General features: G+C 36.5%; 1 long non-coding RNA gene across 1 annotated transcript; it reads right to left on the reverse strand.

Moving 5' to 3' along the window:
• Positions 1-1,731: 1,731 nt before the first annotated feature.
• Positions 1,732-17,624, reverse strand: LOC137400127 (uncharacterized). The gene is made up of 3 exons (XR_010979221.1): positions 17,540-17,624; positions 2,222-2,518; positions 1,732-1,936 (listed from the first exon to the last, which is right to left on the reverse strand). It is a non-coding gene; the product is annotated as an uncharacterized lncRNA (long non-coding RNA).
• Between the last annotated feature and the right edge of the window lie 3,637 nt (positions 17,625-21,261).

The raw sequence follows: 21,261 nt of genomic DNA on the forward strand, positions 1-21,261 counted from the left end.
TATACCGCAATCCCTAGATGGCTAATATAATCAGTATAAAAATGGCTGTTTGAATGATTTTATCACAAGGAATTCCTGCCACACATTAATGTAGTTAGTAATAACTACTTCCAAGCAAATGCAATGGAGTACCAGCTAGTTATGATCTTACATCCCATTAGACGGAATCATTTAAGTCAAACTAGGAGTTGTGTGGCAATCTCAAGCTACGGATGACCCTTGTTTTTCTTTATCTGCTATAACAAACACTAAAGGATTTTTAGAGCGTGAACAATTGTGAACAGTTTTGTATTCGCACAGCTTGCTGACGAACAGTAATTACAGGACAGCTACTAGTTATATTGCTAGGCTCTCACATCCTGGTAGTTTGTACTAGTTTGCCATACCAGCCAACTCTATCCAATAAAGCAGCCTCACTCACATTCTACACGATGAAAGAAAGCCAGTGGTGAGATGTGGATATTACAGGGCTAATGCTGGTCGATGGAATATAGTCTCAAACACCGAAACTGTGGACTCGTGGATCAGTATACGCGCTAACTCTAAAAGAGACTCCTTAAGTCTCAGAACAAATGGCCATGGAGCAAGCTGTCTGAATATCACAAGCTCATGCCTGCAAAGAACCAGAGGTAACATCAAACGCAGAATGGGTAACATCAATGAGAAAATGAAAAGGCATAAAATAGAACTGGCTCAAGGAGGGTTGAGCCGGAGCAACTCCCGTGGTGATAGGCTAAACAAGAGATAAAGTGGCCAAGTCACATTTCCGTACAAGCTGGCTACCAGCACCCGTATCTCACACTCTGATTCATGATCAGTGATGCGGACCAGAGGAGTAACAACTCCACTAATGGCTGAAGGAGGCGCCTTCAAACAAGCGAATGCGGAGTGACGACAAAGCTGATTGATTGTAAAGAGTTGCACCTACATGAGTACTACGGGTGTAATTACCTCAAAATGCTAGCAGCTATAGCATTGATGGTTGGAGTATTTGCATTTGCAATCAGGCATAAATACTCCAGTCGATTTAAAAGCATTTCAAAAGATCAGCAGTGTTTGCCAGGCAACAAAGGCAATCTATCAAAAACGTATAGTGTCACCTTACACAATACAGGGGCGGCGATGTGCCCTCTCATCCCTGCATTATGCTTTTCTATATTCCAATTACATTCAAGCATGATAAGGGCTTGCTGATGCTCTGTGCCAATATCTTGTCCACGCTCATATAGGCTCGGCTATGAGGACGGAGGGCAGTTTGTGGTTGGTGGCCGAGACAAAATGTGGTGAAAACAATTTATGCTGAGCATGAGAGACGAAAGTAAACAGAGCATGGGCAGCCTGTATTCAGTGATATTCTGTGCCAGTATCAATGCTTGCATAGACTTTGCATAGACATAGACAAATATATGAGTGACTATGGATAAACAACTCCTAAAACAGGATGTCTGCAGCGGTTCATCATGCAGCACAGCTCTCCCCACTAAACAAACTACCCATGCAAATCATAAATATCGGTTCCATAATTTTAGCAAAGTTTTCTTCACTACTTCTTTTAAAGCTTTAAATATCAACGCCTAAAATTCTGAACATGGAGAAAGTTGTAAAGTTGTCTTTATTTAGGCGAGGAGACTATTGGATCAATAGCAGGCAAATAGTACATATGTTGACCGACTGATGGTTACAATTAGTCACAACACAACATCAAGTATGAACTATTCCGTTGAGGCATGTTTCATTTAGCAATAAGTGCACATAATTAATAAGAGTTGTCTTCTTAAAAAAAACAAAATGGCATAACTTCTAATGATTAGGGATACCTTAGCGTGATGGGTGCTGAAGCGCTCAGATATGGCATTGAGGTAGTCGGTAGTGATGCTGGCTAAACTGCCTCTCTCCATGCCAGGCATGCATATGGAGTTATCACTACCATCCGTATCTAAAATAACACAGTCATCGCTCTATCTACTAACACTCCACAATGAAAGTACATGTATATAAGTTTCCAAAATAATATTCTCATAAATGTAAACTTTAGCAGCTTCTATAAAATAAGTTTATGATAATAATCGATACAGACTTTATGACGAACAAAGGTGAAAGTCTAGGCACAGATTTACAAGTTCTGGCTACACAGTAAGCAGCCATTAACTTTTCAGAGACAACCTCAAATTGTATATGTACACGCATATAGACAGGGGAGTGAATGTAGAGCTCTTTCAACCTTGATCAGAAGATGAAGCGCGCATGTGTGAACAGCCTGGCAGAGATGATGGCTCAGGCATACTGAATGTCAAGGGGGATCTAGAACATTCTCCTTCTGGGCTAAGCTGTGGCTCGAGATCAAGAATAGGAGAGTGAGAAGGTATGTGACGAGTGTCAAAGCTAGGAGAGTGACAGGAGCAGCTCGGTAGCGAGCATGTAGCTTCTTCAGCGCAGACTATTGTACATCTACTGTTTCTGCTGCGACGCTTGCGACAGGCACGCATTGGCACATCATTCGAAGAGATTGGCATGATGTCTAAATAAAAAAAAGCTAATAGTTTATCTACACAACAGTAAATACGATGTGATCCGTAATACTATAATAGCTAGTATACCTATGAGTAATAACTAGAGTCTAAATAGGACAAATTATCTACTCACATGATTCTAGATGACTGCGAAGAGAATATTTTCAACACAAATCTTTTGTCAAAACAAACCTCTGAAAATGAGAATTTGTTAAGGAATGAGCCTAAACTTTCTCGACTATCTTAGCTATCTATATTCATTGTTGAGGAGCTGCCATTAATGCAATACTGGAATTGCAGTTACTTCAGTATGTATGTACTGGCCTAGCAGCAAACTATTCACTTATGGAATGATTATGTTACATCTGGAAGATATAAACAAACTACCCTCCGCCATATTACAAATTTGAAACTCACGAAACTGTTGCAGCATGACGTTACTATTGGGATTCTATTAATCATTACTGTACTTACTGTCATCTAGTGTCAGCCATTACTATTTACCACTAGTAAGTGGGCTCTCTACTGGCGCTTACTACCTACTGTAGGAGTAGTAGGGCTATTCCATCAACTGCACCAACCGTTATTTAGTACCATCTATAATATTGCTATCAAATATCAGGTGTCGCCTAGTACCACTAGTCATTTACTGCTACCTACTTTCGCTTAGCATCCGCTAACATGAAGTACCATCTACTACCACCTAGTACCCCATACAGCTACTTAGAGCCATTTACTACCAGCAACTGTTACCTAGTGCCATTTATGGCAATTTACTGTCACCTCAACCATCTAGCACATTTCGTGCCAGTTTCACTTACTTAGTGGAATTAACTGCCACCTAGTTACATGGACAGCCGTTAAATATCATGTCATTTGCTACCACTTACAACTACACCATATCAAACAATTGAAAATAATTTTCCAATCATTGGTCCAAAGGAAGCTGTTGTGTCTCACACAAACTGTATTGCTATGGCTGGACAAAATCTTTTATTCGTATTCATCACATGAATGCATCTATAATCATAACTACTGATTTTAGGTGGCATTCTCTTCTGCTTGTTAAAGTATATGTTAACTACATAACACTTATGAGTGTCACTAGAGCAAAAAGTATTAAGACATACTTGCAGATTTATGTTATGTAGCGCAAGTAGACAGTTGTGTTAGAGTGGTAGTCAGTGCAGATACATATGAATTCTTATGATCGTTATAATGGAGAGACAAAGCCTAACGTCTGGTGAGCCCTGTACGCTCAGTACTGGCAGAAAATTATGAAACAGCTATTGAAAAGACACTTCTGGTTCATTTAAGCGTGATTATAGATGCAGACGTTGTAAAACAACGGCCATCTATTTAAGCTGTCATCAACTTTTAGAGATATTTTTTTACCGAAATTAGGTTTAGAAAAATAATCACAACAGCGTTTGTGGATAAAAATGAAATAGGATTGAAGAAGCAGGCTATATATGCACCATGGCTAACAGACAGTATTCATAAAAAATATAGCGAGCCTATAATTAACATATATTTAGTTCACCATGTTGTTACATAAGGAACAGCCAAAACTCTAGCTGGTTAATCATCATTTCAACAGTTGGGTGAAGCGGCCGAAGCAATTCTCGGCAATGACCTTCATTTACGTAGCCTTTGACAAACAACAAGCTGATCAAGTAATGCTTGTTTTCCGAACCTAGTTTTTAATGTAAATGGTCATGGGCAAATAATTTATTTTTATATTGTTGAGTTTGCGTTAACCCCTCCCCGTGTCAAACATTGTAGAAATACGGCTATTGATACCTTGGCTATATGAACAGAAAATTGTTTTATGGTAGTTTATAAATTACCTATAATTGGGTAAAATTACCTATAACTGGCAGAGACCATAAAGCAGTTGCATACCCTATAGCCCTGGTTGAAAAAATCTGAGGAAGAATCTAGTAAATCGAAAAGCCAAAAAGTAGCACTATATATAAAGATTTTTACGAGGTCAAAGACAAAACAGAAACTGGCAATCTAAGGATATGTATGTTACAAAGTAGTTTATTCATTACCTATTGTTTACATAACATCAGTATGTTATAAATTTCTGAACATTGCTGAGCCCTAGACGTGAAAGTAATTTTTAAAAAAGCTTCACTCCTTCAGAGTCTATCAACTTTTGTCAGTGATGTATAGTGTGGTCCGAATGTACAAAGCACATCATAGTACAATGAGTCAAAATGCATCAAGCATCTCTGCACTAAATTAATTTAAAAGTGGCCTAATGTTCCAATGTATAGTACTTTGGAATACAGTGGCACAAAGTGGCCTAATGTTCCAATGTATAGTACTTTGGAATACAGTGGCACAAAGTGGCCTAATGTTCCAATGTATAGTACTTTGGAATACAGTGGCACAAAGTGGCCTAATGTTCCAATGTATAGTACTTTGGAATACAGTGGCACAAAGTTTGATAAGCCAAGTCAGCCAACACGATAATCAACAATCCGACAAAGACACTTTCCATTATCTTTAACATAGCAACTGTGTGAACAATAGCCTCAGTGTCAGTTAATTCTAGTAAAACAGACAATAATCAACACTAGCAGCACATCATTTACTTCATGATAGGCAGCACAAAATATGCGCCAGGATAAAACTGAGCATATTTATGATGTTCAATCTACCTAGGTAAAACGTTCAGAGGAGATACTCTGTCTGATTAAAGCGGGCGAGAAAATTATGTAAATTTTGGCATGCGGAACAAAAATACTGAGGCATGTGAGCAGTAACATTAACATCAAAAATTTTTACTCCACGAACCGCTATGTCAGGGCATATGCAAAACTATGAAGGCCACGGTGGAAATTGTGGTAAGCAAATACATACTATAATAGTATGTATTTACTAAAGTATGGTCCATACTAAAGTATGGTCCATACTAAAGTATGGTCCATACTTTAGTCCATATGGTCCATGGTCCATACTAAAGTATGGTCCATACTAAAGTATGGTCCATACTAAAGTATGGTCCATACTAAAGTATGGTTCATACTAAAGTATGGTCCATACTAAAGCATGGACCATACTAAAGTAAGGACCATACTAAAGTAAGGACCATACTAAAGTATGGTCCATACTAAAGTATGGTCCATACTAAAGTAAGGACCATACTAAAGTAAGGACCATACTAAAGTATGGTCCATACTAAAGTATGGTTCATACTAAAGTATGGTTCATACTAAAGTATGGTTCATACTAAAGTATGGACCATACTAAAGTAAGGACCATACTAAAGTATGGACCATACTAAAGTATGGACCATACTAAAGCATGGACCATACTAAAGTAAGGATCATACTAAAGTAAGGACCATACTAAAGTATGGTCCATACTAAAGTATGGTCCATACTAAAGTAAGGACCATACTAAAGTAAGGACCATACTAAAGTATGGTCCATACTAAAGTATGGTCCATACTAAAGTATGGTTCATACTAAAGTATGGACCATACTAAAGTATGGACCATACTAAAGTAAGGACCATACTAAAGTATGGTCCATACTAAAGTATGGTCCATACTAAAGTATGGTCCATACTAAAGTATGGTCCATACTAAAGTAAGGACCATACTAAAGTATGGTCCATACTAAAGTATGGTCCATACTAAAGTATGGTCCATACTAAAGTATGGTCCATACTAAAGTATGGTCCATACTAAAGTATGGTCCATACTAAAGTATGGTCCATACTAAAGTATGGTCCATACTAAAGTATGGTCCATACTAAAGTATGGTCCATACTAAAGTATGGTTCATACTAAAGTATGGACCATACTAAAGTAAGGACCATACTAAAGTAAGGACCATACTAAAGTAAGGACCATACTAAAGTAAGGACCATACTAAAGTAAGGACCATACTAAAGTAAGGACCATACTAAAGTATGGTCCATACTAAAGTATGGTCCATACTAAAGTAAGGACCATACTAAAGTATGGTCCATACTAAAGTATGGTCCATACTAAAGTATGGTTCATACTAAAGTATGGACCATACTAAAGTATGGACCATACTAAAGTATGGACCATACTAAAGTAAGGACCATACTAAAGTAAGGACCATACTAAAGTATGGTCCATACTAAAGTATGGTCCATACTAAAGTATGGTCCATACTAAAGTAAGGACCATACTAAAGTATGGTCCATACTAAAGTATGGTCCATACTAAAGTATGGTCCATACTAAAGTATGGTCCATACTAAAGTATGGTCCATACTAAAGTATGGTCCATACTAAAGTATGGTCCATACTAAAGTATGGTCCATACTAAAGTATGGTTCATACTAAAGTATGGACCATACTAAAGTAAGGACCATACTAAAGTAAGGACCATACTAAAGTAAGGACCATACTAAAGTAAGGACCATACTAAAGTATGGACCATACTAAAGTATGGTCCATACTAAAGTATGGTCCATACTAAAGTATGGTCCTTACTTTAGTATGGTCCATACTAAAGTATGGACCATACTAAAGTATGGTCCATACTAATGTATGGTCCATACTTTAGTATGATTCATACTAAAGTATGGTCCATACTAAAGTATGGTCTTGCTACGTATAGTAGCAAGACCATACTTTTAATAAACATTAAACACGCAACTTGTTACAAGCAGTAAATAAAAAAGAATTTGTTCAGTCGATGCAACTATATAAATAAATCTCAGTCTGTGGTTCAGTGTGTCCAGTTATAGGATTAAAAACTTAGAATGCAAATTTCACTTTTTCCTAGATTTGATCTCTAAAACTCCAGGTAACCAGGCGAGGTCCTTACCAATTGAACTACGGGAAATGCAGTAATTCTTTTGGCGATATATGAGTTATGTCGGCTAAAATACTCCGTTGGCATAGCACTTCGGATTACGCAACGCTCTAAAGGCGTGGTCACACGAGCGCCGAACCGACTTAGGTTTGGAAGTTGTTTTACTTCGGTTCGGCTATACCACATGTCACATGGCATCCAAAGTCACTCCGCTTCCTCAATACCATACGTATGGAGACAGGACATTGTTTCATTGGTAGTTTTTATGTATTTGAGCTAAATATTTCTATTGTAAACAACAAACTTTGAGGAACAATTATTAATTATAATTACGCAGCAGATTTATCAGAAGATCATTCAGCAGCTCAAAATAAATTACTCGACCACCCCTTAAGCTTGCTTTCACGGCTATTGTTAGTAAGTTTAGCATTACCGATAACAGTGTACTCGAATTAGTCATTGGCGATGTGCCAGGCTAATGGCAAGTGGCAGGCAACTACACTAACTGCCACCAAACTGTTTTTAATACCTGTGCAACGCCAGGCATTCGGCTAGTGTATATATAAATCTGTGTTTGCTGTTTGTCTGTGGTGTGTCCAGCTATAGCGATAGATTAAGTTTTAGCAACAAAAAACGTGCTTTTTAATGATTTTGGACTCGGCACCTTAAATTGCCGGACTCATCTGAAGGAAGGCGAGCTAACCCATTAAGCCACACAAGTTACTTGTGATGCAATGGATTAATCGTGTTCATAGTCATTACATCAGTTGAAATTCGCATAGCGACACGTAACGTAACAAAAGCTATATTCACAGCTCCTATAGTAGCAAATTTAGCTATACACTAGCTTAAGTTACTCAAACTAGCCTAGCTGCTAATTTTAGAAGATATGGTGAAACTTAGCTTATGGTAACTAAATTACCTGCCACTGATTATAAATGGTTTTTTATTGCCTGTATAATGCCAGGCATTCTTCTAGTCTTAAATAAAACACAACCGCATTTAAAAGAACAACGGTATGGTGGTTTCAAACTTTGTACACTCATAACATCTATTTCACGCTAACTTACAATTCTAAGCACAGTCAAACCTCAATTTACGATCATTTCAATGTACGAATTTTCCAACATACAGCCCTAACATTTGAGCAAATTTCTGTCTGGATTTCTGTCTGGATTTCTGTCTGGATATGCACCACAATTGCAAACATTTAAAGTTTTAAAGACATTGTAAACTAATATATATTATACAGTTATTTTTCAACTAGTTTGGTTCAAGGGTGCTCAAATTAAATTAAACAAGGCTCCATACCTTCTTTCTTTAGTTTTAAAATCTCGGATCACAAGAAGACGCGTGCGAGTGCTACTAGTGGTGGAAAGAAGGCAATATAGTTCCTAGAATAAGATGAGCAAATGAAAGAAAACCATGCACGAACATCTTCAGATCAATATTTAAAAACTCTTAGAAACCATTTAGTTGCCATCATAAGGAATAAGATGAAAGTTATGTGAACAATGCCTGAAACCGCTGAAAGTGAAGAGGCTGGCTGTAATAAATATAAACAAAATGTAAAAAAATATTCGATGTAGAAAAGGTAGTGTGATTTAAAGTTCACGTAACCTAAGCCAAACTAGCTCCATAAATCTATCAACATATTTACCTACGCAGTACGTCTTCTGAAACTAGCTCCATAAATCTATCAACACATTTACCTACGCAGTACGTCTTCTGAAACTAGCTCCATAAATCTATCAACATATTTACCTACGCAGTACGTCTTCTGAAACTAGCTCCATAAATCTATCAACACATTTACCTACGCAGTACGTCTTCTGAAACTAGCTCCATAAATCTATCAACACATTTACCTACGCAGTACGTCTTCTGAAACTAGCTCCATAAATCTATCAACACATTTACCTACGCAGTACGTCTTCTGAAACTAGCTCCATAAATCTATCCACACATTTACCTACGCAGTACGTCTTCTGAAACTAGCTCCATAAATCTATCAACACATTTACCTACGCAGTACGTCTTCTGAAACTAGCTCCATAAATCTATCAACACATTTACCTACGCAGTACGTCTTCTGAAACTAGCTCCATAAATCTATCAACACATTTACCTACGCAGTACGTCTTCTGAAACTAGCTCCATAAATCTATCCACACATTTACCTACGCAGTACGTCTTCTGAAACTAGTTCCATAAATCTATCAACACATTTACCTACGCAGTACGTCTTCTGAAACTAGCTCCATAAATCTATCAACACATTTACCTACGCAGTACGTCTTCTGAAACTAGCTCCATAAATCTATCAACACATTTACCTACGCAGTACGTCTTCTGAAACTAGCTCCATAAATCTATCAACACATTTACCTACGCAGTACGTCTTCTGAAACTAGCTCCATAAATCTATCCACACATTTACCTACGCAGTACGTCTTCTGAAACTAGCTCCATAAATCTATCAACACATTTACCTACGCAGTACGTCTTCTGAAACTAGCTCCATAAATCTATCAACACATTTACCTACGCAGTACGTCTTCTGAAACTAGCTCCATAAATCTATCCACACATTTACCTACGCAGTACGTCTTCTGAAACTAGTTCCATAAATCTATCAACACATTTACCTACGCAGTACGTCTTCTGAAACTAGCTCCATAAATCTATCAACACATTTACCTACGCAGTACGTCTTCTGAAACTAGCTCCATAAATCTATCAACACATTTACCTACGCAGTACGTCTTCTGAAACTAGCTCCATAAATCTATCCACACATTTACCTACGCAGTACGTCTTCTGAAACTAGCTCCATAAATCTATCCACACATTTACCTACGCAGTACGTCTTCTGAAACTAGCTCCATAAATCTATCCACACATTTACCTACGCAGTACGTCTTCTGAAACTAGCTCCATAAATCTATCAACACATTTACCTACGCAGTACGTCTTCTGAAACTAGCTCCATAAATCTATCAACACATTTACCTACGCAGTACGTCTTCTGAAACTAGCTCCATAAATCTATCAACACATTTACCTACGCAGTACGTCTTCTGAAACTAGCTCCATAAATCTATCAACACATTTACCTACGCAGTACGTCTTCTGAAACTAGCTCCATAAATCTATCAACACATTTACCTACGCAGTACGTCTTCTGAAACTAGCTCCATAAATCTATCAACACATTTACCTACGCAGTACGTCTTCTGAAACTAGCTCCATAAATCTATCAACACATTTACCTACGCAGTACGTCTTCTGAAACTAGCTCCATAAATCTATCAACACATTTACCTACGCAGTACGTCTTCTGAAACTAGCTCCATAAATCTATCAACACATTTACCTACGCAGTACGTCTTCTGAAACTAGCTCCATAAATCTATCCACACATTTACCTACGCAGTACGTCTTCTGAAACTAGCTCCATAAATCTATCAACACATTTACCTACGCAGTACGTCTTCTGAAACTAGCTCCATAAATCTATCCACACATTTACCTACGCAGTACGTCTTCTGAAACTAGCTCCATAAATCTATCAACACATTTACCTACGCAGTACGTCTTCTGAATCTCCAAAGCTACACTTTACTTACCCGCCTTTAAGATAGGAGGACAACAACCAAAAGTTTTTTTTACTTTATTCAATTTCTTGCCTACTATTCAGCACTTTAAATTTTAAATAGTTCTATGTGATGTATCCATTTTATTGCAATGACCTGAAGTATTTTAAAAATATTCAGCTGTAGAATAAATTAAACGGAATATAATGTATTTTCATAAGAACTTTTGCTCAAACGCAAGAAGCAAATACAGGAGAGATTAACTTCGTGCATCAAGGTTTGACCATTTATTTTAGTCACAACAGTGAAGGTCAACAGTGAAGGTCAGTAGTAGAACTGGGAGGATGACGTTAACGCTTTACCTGCTACGCAGTACCCAACTAGGGATGCAAAAATATATTGCCATACATTAAACATTTCGAATAGTAACAATCTGTAAAAGAAACTATAAACTATCAAGCATAAGACTAATTATACATGTACACGAAGGCTGTCAGTCTTTAAAGAATAGAGAAAGCATAATATTATTATGCTTTATTAGTTATCTTGAGGTGTTGACTGATGTTCTAAAAAAAGAATCAAGGAGATTGACCCACTAGAAGCTGAGATATAGCCAACCAAACACAGGTCTACCTAATAACAAATCAGAGGAAAACCCTTTGAAAATCCAGAGAGCTGTGACGTATGAAATCGACTTATTGGTAATATGCCGGAGTTACGTACAATGATTATTTTAGGCTATGAGATGTGAAACGCTTCTCGCGATAGTAAAGAATTTACGGGCTAGCTCTGGTTTTTCAGGAAAATTAAGCAAACATTGTGTGGTAAAGGCATTTGCCCACAACCCCTCGCCATGATTTTCCAAAACAGAACAGCAGATTTTGACTATTGTGCTTCAAATTTTAACTCGATCTCCACGGATATGCTCCGAAGATCCTCTGTTCACAAACGGCGCGTGTATAGTCTATATGTGACATCCGCGATTTGCAGTTTGTTTAGAATAAGAAATGGGAATGTGAATTTTTGTTCATTCATCATTTTTCTGTGTACCTACTGCAGCATTCAGTTGATTTTCATGATTATCGTCCCTATTAACAGACTGTAAGTTCACTACAGCCATAATTTTAAAAAGAATAACTTGACCGTTCTGCTCTTGCTGTAAGAAAAGAAAACGATAACTTTTGATTTGATTTTTCTATTTATCTATTATCTTATCTATGATTATTTTTTATGATTAATATAATAATCATAATGCATATTATACAAAATAATAATATAACTGCCTCTAGAATAATTGATGTAACTAATATAATTTGTAGAAAATTCCAAATGATAACCGAGATTGATGATTGATTTAATTGATTCCATTTATTAGCTATAGTTGAAAAAATCTGAATAGTGCTAAAGATGAGTCTGAGTAGGGAAGCTAAGTGGGAGAACAACAAAACTGAGCTGAACTAGCAAGATAGTGACCTAACTAACTAAAGATAGCGAAATGTTGCGAAATAATAGATGCGTGTAATTATTTTATGCTAAAATTAATCTACACGTCAGAGGGACTGGTTTGGAATTCTCAGAGCAATGATTGTTAGGCCCAATTTGATTGTTCTATACTTCCAGTGATTAAACCAATTAAAACACCGTGATTGTTATAGGAGAGCGCATTAGTTGGCTTAATTGACCAATGGCACACAAGTCGATTTCATACGTCATATATTGATGATTACCAAAACAATTATGTTTTTGGTAGGCCTGTGTTTGGCTGGCTATATCTCAGCTTCTGGTTGGTCAATCTCCTTGATTCTTTTTTTAGAACATCAGTCAACACCTCAAGATAAATAATAAAGCATAATAATATTATGCTTTCTCTATTTTTTAAGACCTATTTAAATAAAGAAACTCAAAGTTCAGAATGAATGGATTAATGTTAGAGCTGCCCCGACTTTGGTGCCAGTATCGGTGGTGCCAGTATCGGTGGTGCCAGTATCGGTGGTGCCAGTATCGGTGGTGCCAGTATCGGTAGTGCCAGTATCGGTAGTGCCAGTATCGGTGGTACCAGTATCGGTGGTACCAGTATCGGTGGTACCAGTATCGGTGGTACCAGTATCGGTGGTACCAGTATCGGTGGTACCAATATCGGTGGTACCAATATCGGTGGTACCAATATCGGTGGTACCAATATCGGTGGTACCAGTATCGGTGGTACCAGTATCGGTGGTACCAGTATCGGTGGTACCAGTATCGGTGGTACCAGTATCGGTGGTACCAGTATCGGTGGTACCAGTATCGGTGGTACCAGTATCGGTGGTACCAGTATCGGTGGTACCAGTATCGGTGGTACCAGTATCGGTGGTACCAGTATCGGTGGTACCAGCATCGATGGTACCAGCATCGGTGGTACCAGCATCGGTGGTACCAGTATCGGTGGTACCAATATCGGTGGTACCAATATCGGTGGTACCAATATCGGTGGTACCAGTATCGGTGGTACCAGTATCGGTGGTACCAGTATCGGTGGTACCAGTATCGGTGGTACCAGTATCGGTGGTACCAGTATCGGTGGTACCAGTATCGGTGGTACCAGTATCGGTGGTACCAGTATCGGTGGTACCAGTATCGGTGGTACCAGTATCGGTGGTACCAGTATCGGTGGTACCAGTATCGGTGGTACCAGTATCGGTGGTACCAGTATCGGTGCCGATATGGGTGTTTAGTATCTAGATCGGCCAAACTTTTTTTAAAAAATCTAAAACTACAGATACTTTTTACGGATCAACTATTTAGCAGAAAATAGCAAGTTAGCCTGTAACAGTAATAAAGATCATCATCTGCAAGTTTCTTACTCTTACCTAATGAACTCCGGGCCTGCCACACTATTTATTTCATGTTCATCGCCTGATCAACATCAACACAGCTGAGAAACCTAGGTACGGAGAAAGCTAGGACGTAATCAAACAGTGTGATATTTCTTAATTACAGCTATGGGATTGAATGCAACCAATGACGAACAAGGTAACAAAAATGTACGAATGCAATGTAATATTTCTATTTAATTGCATTATAAAAGAAATTTGAGCAGATGATCCATAAAGTTATCCATCTATTTCTTTATCCTGACGATACATTATTTGTTGGTTTGTTCTTTGGTTTGGTTGTGTTGTGAAAGTAATTTGTTTTTCTCTTTTATTATATTTATTTACACATTTTACTTTCAAAGTTTATCTAAATGATTGTGGTCCTACAGATCATTTGGCGAGCTAGTTTTTGTGAGTAAAACTAGTAACTATTTCAGTTCTTACTATAAACTAAAAAAACGCTGTTCTTCTACAGGTGCTGCTAACGTTGTTGTTTTCTTACTACATGAACGGTATGTCAGTATATGAATATATATATATATGCCTCTTTTTTCCATAAATAAATACAAATAAATACATTAATATTTATATTTTCTATATAAAATGAACAATTATCTATGCAACACAAGATATCATAATCTGAATTTACACATTTACTTTTGAAGTTTATCTAAATAAATACGGCTTTAAAGATCAATCAATGAACTAATTGTTTGTGAGTAAACTATTGCAAGGCTTATTAAAAACCACAGTTCTTATGCGGATGCTGCGGGCATTGTTATCTCAGTTTAGAAGCCAATAAATATAACTGAGTAAGTTCTATTCATTTCTAAAAATCCAGAACTAAAATGTAATGCTAATACAACACAAAAGATCTGTTTCAGTATCTGGATCAGATTAGTTTTCAATATGAATCGGTAGATCGGATCAGTATCTGAATCATCAGTCAAATTTGGAATTGGGGCATCTCTAATTAATATGCAGTCACATAAAAATTTCAGAACGCGATTAAAACCAAGTCTCAACTAGTAGCAAATTTATAGACATTAGAAAAACACAAGTAAAAAAAATAAGGCAACCACATTCTTAGCTACTATTTTCTTCTCATAAACAAAAATATATATATAACCACGCTATGTATTACCTGCTAATAAACCACACGATTACAATCATGTAGTATGAAACCTAGCCATAGCTATGGTCACACACTGCAGGTGCAAGTCTTAATTTAATTATCAATTTTCACCTAAAACTCGGGCAAGTGAAACACTTGTAAAATATCATTAGACAAGTTGTTAGTATGAAGACCTTCGACCACTTGATCAACTCAAACCAGGTTGGAACCACGCTAGTTTAAAATGAGTAATGTTATATCGGACAACACATTGAATCGGGCATGAAATCAAGTAGACGGCATTTACCACAAACGTCTTACATTAAGCGAAATTGTAATAAAACAAACAGCAATGAAAATGAATGAACGAATGTCAACACAGCTTAAAATTACAATTAATGCACCTAAAAATATCTACAATTTTACACTGATGCAATTGAAATTATGCTTTTATTATATACATAATGGCATTATTTTTGATATCAATTACATTTTTCAAATCTGCTATACATATGAAGTGAATTGCAAGTAGTTTTAAAATAGACGATGGTCGTAGGAGAGAGGTGAGAGGATGAAATAAAGTGATAGAAATCCTCCATGAAGTTGCTGTGCAATCAGCCTCTGCATAGCTATATATGAGAGTTGCCTAACCCCAATTGCCTAACGATATACTGAAGGTTGAAATATGAAGATTATAATTGGACAAAATTGGATGAAAATTGAATTCGCTTCTAAAACTTGGCTCAGTTGCTGGTCCTGTAGATACTTCAAGCCTTTTGCGCGCGGATTGGGAATCATATGTTTGGTTGTAGGTCATATGGTCAATCTGATAGGTTAATAAGTAAATGTGTTAGAGATTAGTCATAGACTTCAGAGGCCCTACAACTGGTGGAACCTTAAAATTGTAGTTTGGCCAGTCAATAAAAAAAGCAAACCCAGGGGAGCACAAATTTGAAATGAGCCTAAGGCCACTACAATTTTGTATGTCAAACTTACTGTGCTATCAAACAGAAAACAAAAACTCCATGAGTAAATTATGAACGTTGTTGATATTATCCTCTCAAACAGTACCGTTAATTTTCTCCGGTAAACATACTACATTTACTAGAGTTAATATAGTTTTATTCACACAACTTATTGACAAACAAACAAAAAAATTTCAGCTAAAGTAAGCATATTGCGAATCACACATATTATCCGTAATAGACTATATTTGATTTAACCACTATAATTTTGATTATTTTTCACAAACCACACTAAAAAGAAACTAGCTATATTTTTATTTACGCACTAACATATATCACTCATTAGTAAGTAAAACTTGTAAAATGTCTAGTCAAAGTAGCTGGATGAGAAATGTAGGTGCAAGTGAAACTTTGGATCCAAAAACACAGCTTGTCATTGCTGAGTGTCTAAAGCCATATATATAAGTAGACGTAAGTATATGTAAGTAGTACCAACACAATATTCCTTTTCCGATTTTGGTTTTTATTCCGAATATACACAATACTGAATTTGTTATACTGTTGCATTTGAATATATACTCTTTTTTATATTCATGTTTGTGTATTGGATTGTACAGTTACTCAATAGTGAGAGAGAGATGATCGCAAAGTTTTGAATTGTAAGGAGAGGTTAGCAGAAAGGTTGCAGGGAATTATGGAACGAAGCCTTTTCTCTGAATCTATGTGAACAAAATTATTGTACAAACCACTATCCATAATGAACTGGCAATAACTGGTATTCATCATAAAAAAGACCCATCTCCAGGTAATAAAAAGGTGAAGTATGAACTGTATGTAAATTCTGAAATTAACGCCAAACTGAATAAAACAAAATCCTGCTAACTACTAGTAGGAAACTGTAGTAAGCACTTGTCAAGAAGTAAGCATGTTGCTGTAAGTGGCTAGCATGTATGTTCAAGTAGGCCTATATAATGGCTGCTATAAAAATTATAGATAAAAGTTCTATTTGACGAGTTGGTTTTTACGTAAAATGTGGCATAAAAAATAAAAGTTTTCAGTGATTGGTCTAAGACAACATTTTAAACTATCAACTCTGAATGATTTTAGGAATAATTTTTATTCTTGAAGGATTATGAATACCTGATACTTAAAAGGAATTATTACAAGCATAACATCATGAGAACCATAAAAATCTCATCCAATCATAACATTTTATAATAATTTTATTATATATTAAAGCATGATTACGAGTAACACAACAAATATAGTCCTAGCAGCAAACCAATATAAAATTTAAGCAGCTCATTGTATCTGAAGCATAACAGGTATTTGTAGCTATACTTCTATTGTGTATGTTTTTATTGTGATTCCTGCTATTGAACAAGTTTTGTTATACGCAGCACACCTAGCCTGTTCAGTTTTTTTTTCAAAATCATAGCTTGTTGAGTTATAGAACTAGTAATACGAAAAACAGACGCTCTGAAATCAAAGAAGGGTAAATACGAATATGTAAAGAAAAAGTGCAGTCGCTATAGAAGAAAAAAGAATGTTGTGCCAGATTTGCCTAATGGATCACCAGGAAGAACGTTCGGCTGTAATACATGTCCTCAATGAGTCTAACCCACTAGATGGTATAAATCACTCGTTCTCAAGTTTTCTTTACACATACGATTAGTACAAGCATAGTACCTGTTCTTTTGCAAAAAAACTTGTTATCATACAATATCGAAAACTACGTTGTTATTAATATAATATACAGAAAGGAAAACTTCCGAGTTTGTAAGCAATCATGTCTGAGCTGACCGACGCTTGGCTGTGGAGCCTATAATTATAGCTACGAAAAATGAGCTTATTGATCGCTCGCCGAATACTTACGTTTGTTCTCAGTCTAAGCCATTGTCAGAGCCTCCTCATAGGATACATGTGCGGTTATAGCAACCTTATACTGTAGCTGGTTCGAAATTCCGAGAAATAAAAGTTTTAGTTGGGCCACAATGAGGTTTAAAATAATGTAGAATGTTATGTAGATTTATGTTTGTCCATAAGGTCTATGTTGCATCCATAATGAATGGACAGGAATTAACATCGACGCGTGCAAACACTGAGCTCACGGAAGTCGACGCTTCCTAGAACCAGTATGGGAATATACGTAACGTATATTCGCCCTAGATGAGTAGATACTGGTAATCGAAGACAATACGTATATGTGCAAATTCGGCTTTTGTTCATCTCGACGTCAATGAGGTAGTACGTATATGCCCAGGTACTGCTTAGAAATTAAATGGGCGAGTTTAGCATAGTGGTAAAAATTTGTTGTCATACATACGGTAGGTAGTTTTTGTATGAGTTTATAGGTTTATATGCCAATTTACTACTCATATCTGTAACTTCTGAATTTTACTCAACATAGCGCAGATTTTTTGTACCTGTTCGTTGTAATCGAAAGAATTTGCTTAGACGTTATAACCTTTAATTGAAGAATGATTTTAATTTTTAATAGATCATCAATTTAAAAAGTTTAAATGACAAAGCTCAAGATTTAGTTAGTCTTAAAACTTACATTTGAAACTGTCTCACTTTGAAGTCCCGCATAACCAACCAAGATCAGGAGTCAATGAGGAAGATCAATGAATTTGTGTGAACAGCTCGTATGTAGCCTCAGAGACACTGTTTGAATATTGGGTACGTTAAAGTTGTGTTAAGGCTCATAGTTTCGCAGTCGTTACTGCTACCTTGCACCTTTGACTTTTATTGAACCACTAACGAAACCTTACAAAATTATATAGCTTATTGTATTTTACCGTACAAATGGATACATTACTTGAAATCATTCCTTAATGAGCTTAGTTTACAGTGGCCAGCTTTTTACCACTAAAAGGATTTCATGATTTAAAGCCTACTATGCTGATAAAATATATCAACTACAAGAATGATAGCTCCAAACATTTTAAAGCGCGCCTGAAAGCAAATAAAAGCAAAAAGCTTAGTCACGGGGTATTGGTTGAAAACATAGAAAGGTCGCGTGTGTGCAGAGCTTCGCAACTTTTTCTTCATTAATTAATTTCGGGCTGGCTTTCTGGCTGATGAATATCAAAGCGGCGCAACAGAATCTACGTAGCGTAATATTACGGCAAACTATGGCTAATGCCATCATAGGTCTGACAAATGGAAATTCTTGGGGCTTGGCGGAATCAGTGAACCTGGCATGCTTGTCGACTTGCATGATAGTGCTACATGTTTTCACCCATCCTCAAAGAGATCCTAAATTGTAAAACAAATTACCAAAATTGTAAACAAATATTATTCCAATGCATGTACACAACTAAGATATAACCGAGTTGTGTACTGATTATAAGCTGATACTATTTATATGTATTTCATACAAACTTTTGGAACAAATTGTACTACACTACCACTGTAATAACCCGGACAAAAATCTATACCATAGACAGTATTGTTACTCTACTTTGGACCACTTACAATGAACTAGCTGCATTTGTCAGCCATGTACACCCTACAAATGTCATAGTCATTGACTTAAACAAAGCATTCGACAAATTGCTGTATTTCATCCTGGTTCAGGAGCTACAGAGTATCTCTGGCCCTGATAGGTGTGTTTTTAGTTTTAAAGCAGTGGATTCTAACAAGACTGGTATGAGTGGTAATCTTTATAACAACAAGAGCTGTGTTTGTTCATCTGTTCTAACTCAGAGCGTTGGGAAAAAGATTGCCTTGCACAATAATCGAACCAGGGTATTCGAATTCCTAGATATCGCACTACCATCTGCACCACTAGACCAAATTGCTGCATCACAGCATTATTGTTTACATAATTATTACACATTATTATCTCTCACAGTGTACAAGTAGTGATAAAAAAGGGAGAATTAAAGCAAAAATCTAGAAAAAAAACAAGCATTGCATTAATTTAAAAAAAACTAGTTTTCAGCTGAACAAAACATGAGAATGATGTAAAAAAAAGCCTGAAATGTGAATGGGGAAAAATGTAACCTAATAACTAAGATCAAATTTAAAAAATAGCAAATTAATCAATAAAAGTGTAAATTAGCTTTGGTGTTTTAAAGTTAGACTAGCTTTGTATCATCACTCATCTCTACCTGCACACACAAACCACCTCTACCTAAACACCACCTCTACTTACTCACCACCTCTACCTACAAACCATCTCTACCTACAAACCACTTTTACCTACACACCTCCTTAACTTACACACCTCTACCTACACACAATCTCTACATACACACCATCCACCCACATATCATTTTTACCTATACATCATCTCTACCCACACATCACCTCAGCCTACACATCATATCTAATGCATCACCTGTATTATGTTGTTTTTTAATAATACCGTAAAACCTCTTATTGGACGCCATAGCGCTCTATTTTTCAACCTCTTCTTGATAGTGGCGGTCAGTTGGAGGCGGCGTTCAAATAGAGGCTGGCGGTCTATTTTTCAACTAGCTCGTCAGAATTTTCCCAAGATAAATTTAGCCCTATTACGGGTGAAGCGAACATCGCCTATATTTTGCCCTTTTTCCAATGGACCGATATTAAACATTTTGAATGCAATGAATATGCTAACTTACCTCTAACTTGTCAAAGATCTCTTAATAAATATGCATCAAGAAACTGAGAAATATCTCTACTAGTTGATATCTATTGCTTGCAATAGACCTGCTATGATATTATAGCCTGTGTCCTTCTTTGCAATTTGTTGGTATTTTCAATTTTTATTTCATTCTAAAGTTGAAGACAATTTTTATTTTATATCTATATTTAACATCGTTGAATGAAAGCTCATTACACTCACTGATATATTTGCTACAGTTTGCAGCCAAACCTAGTTTTTTATGTGCAATAGAAGTGGAGTTATGGGCATCATTCTTTTGTAAGCCGTGTTAAGATAGCCGCAAAATGCTATTAAATAACATGCTATAAATTTGCATATTTATAAGTTATACAGCAATAATCTATCAAATGATACAAATATATTTTCATGAACAAGTGACATAAACGAACCAGACCTATACCCTACAGGATGAATTTATTCGTGGAGTTAAATTTCGCGAAAATTGCCATTTCATGCATATTCGCGGATTAAATTATTCGCAGCTGAAAACTGTCACTCTCTATGAAGAATTAACTGTATTATGTCTAGCAATAGAGTTAACCCTACACATGCGCGCATTGAGTGTTTCGTTTTCTATTTAGCTAACAACTACGGGTCGATCGTGCTAAGCTATAAATTTTTTGCTGCGTTCAGAGGTTTTCACTCATATTCACAGATTTGGAGGCCTTTGATGAACCAACAATTTGTGGTAAGTAAGGAGTTTTTTTCAAAACCATTTACTAAATTAGTTGAATTTTACTTTGGTTCTTCGGTA

Source organism: Watersipora subatra, chromosome 1, assembly GCF_963576615.1.
Source record: "Watersipora subatra chromosome 1, tzWatSuba1.1, whole genome shotgun sequence".
NCBI classification, from domain to species: Eukaryota; Metazoa; Bryozoa; class Gymnolaemata; order Cheilostomatida; family Watersiporidae; genus Watersipora; species Watersipora subatra.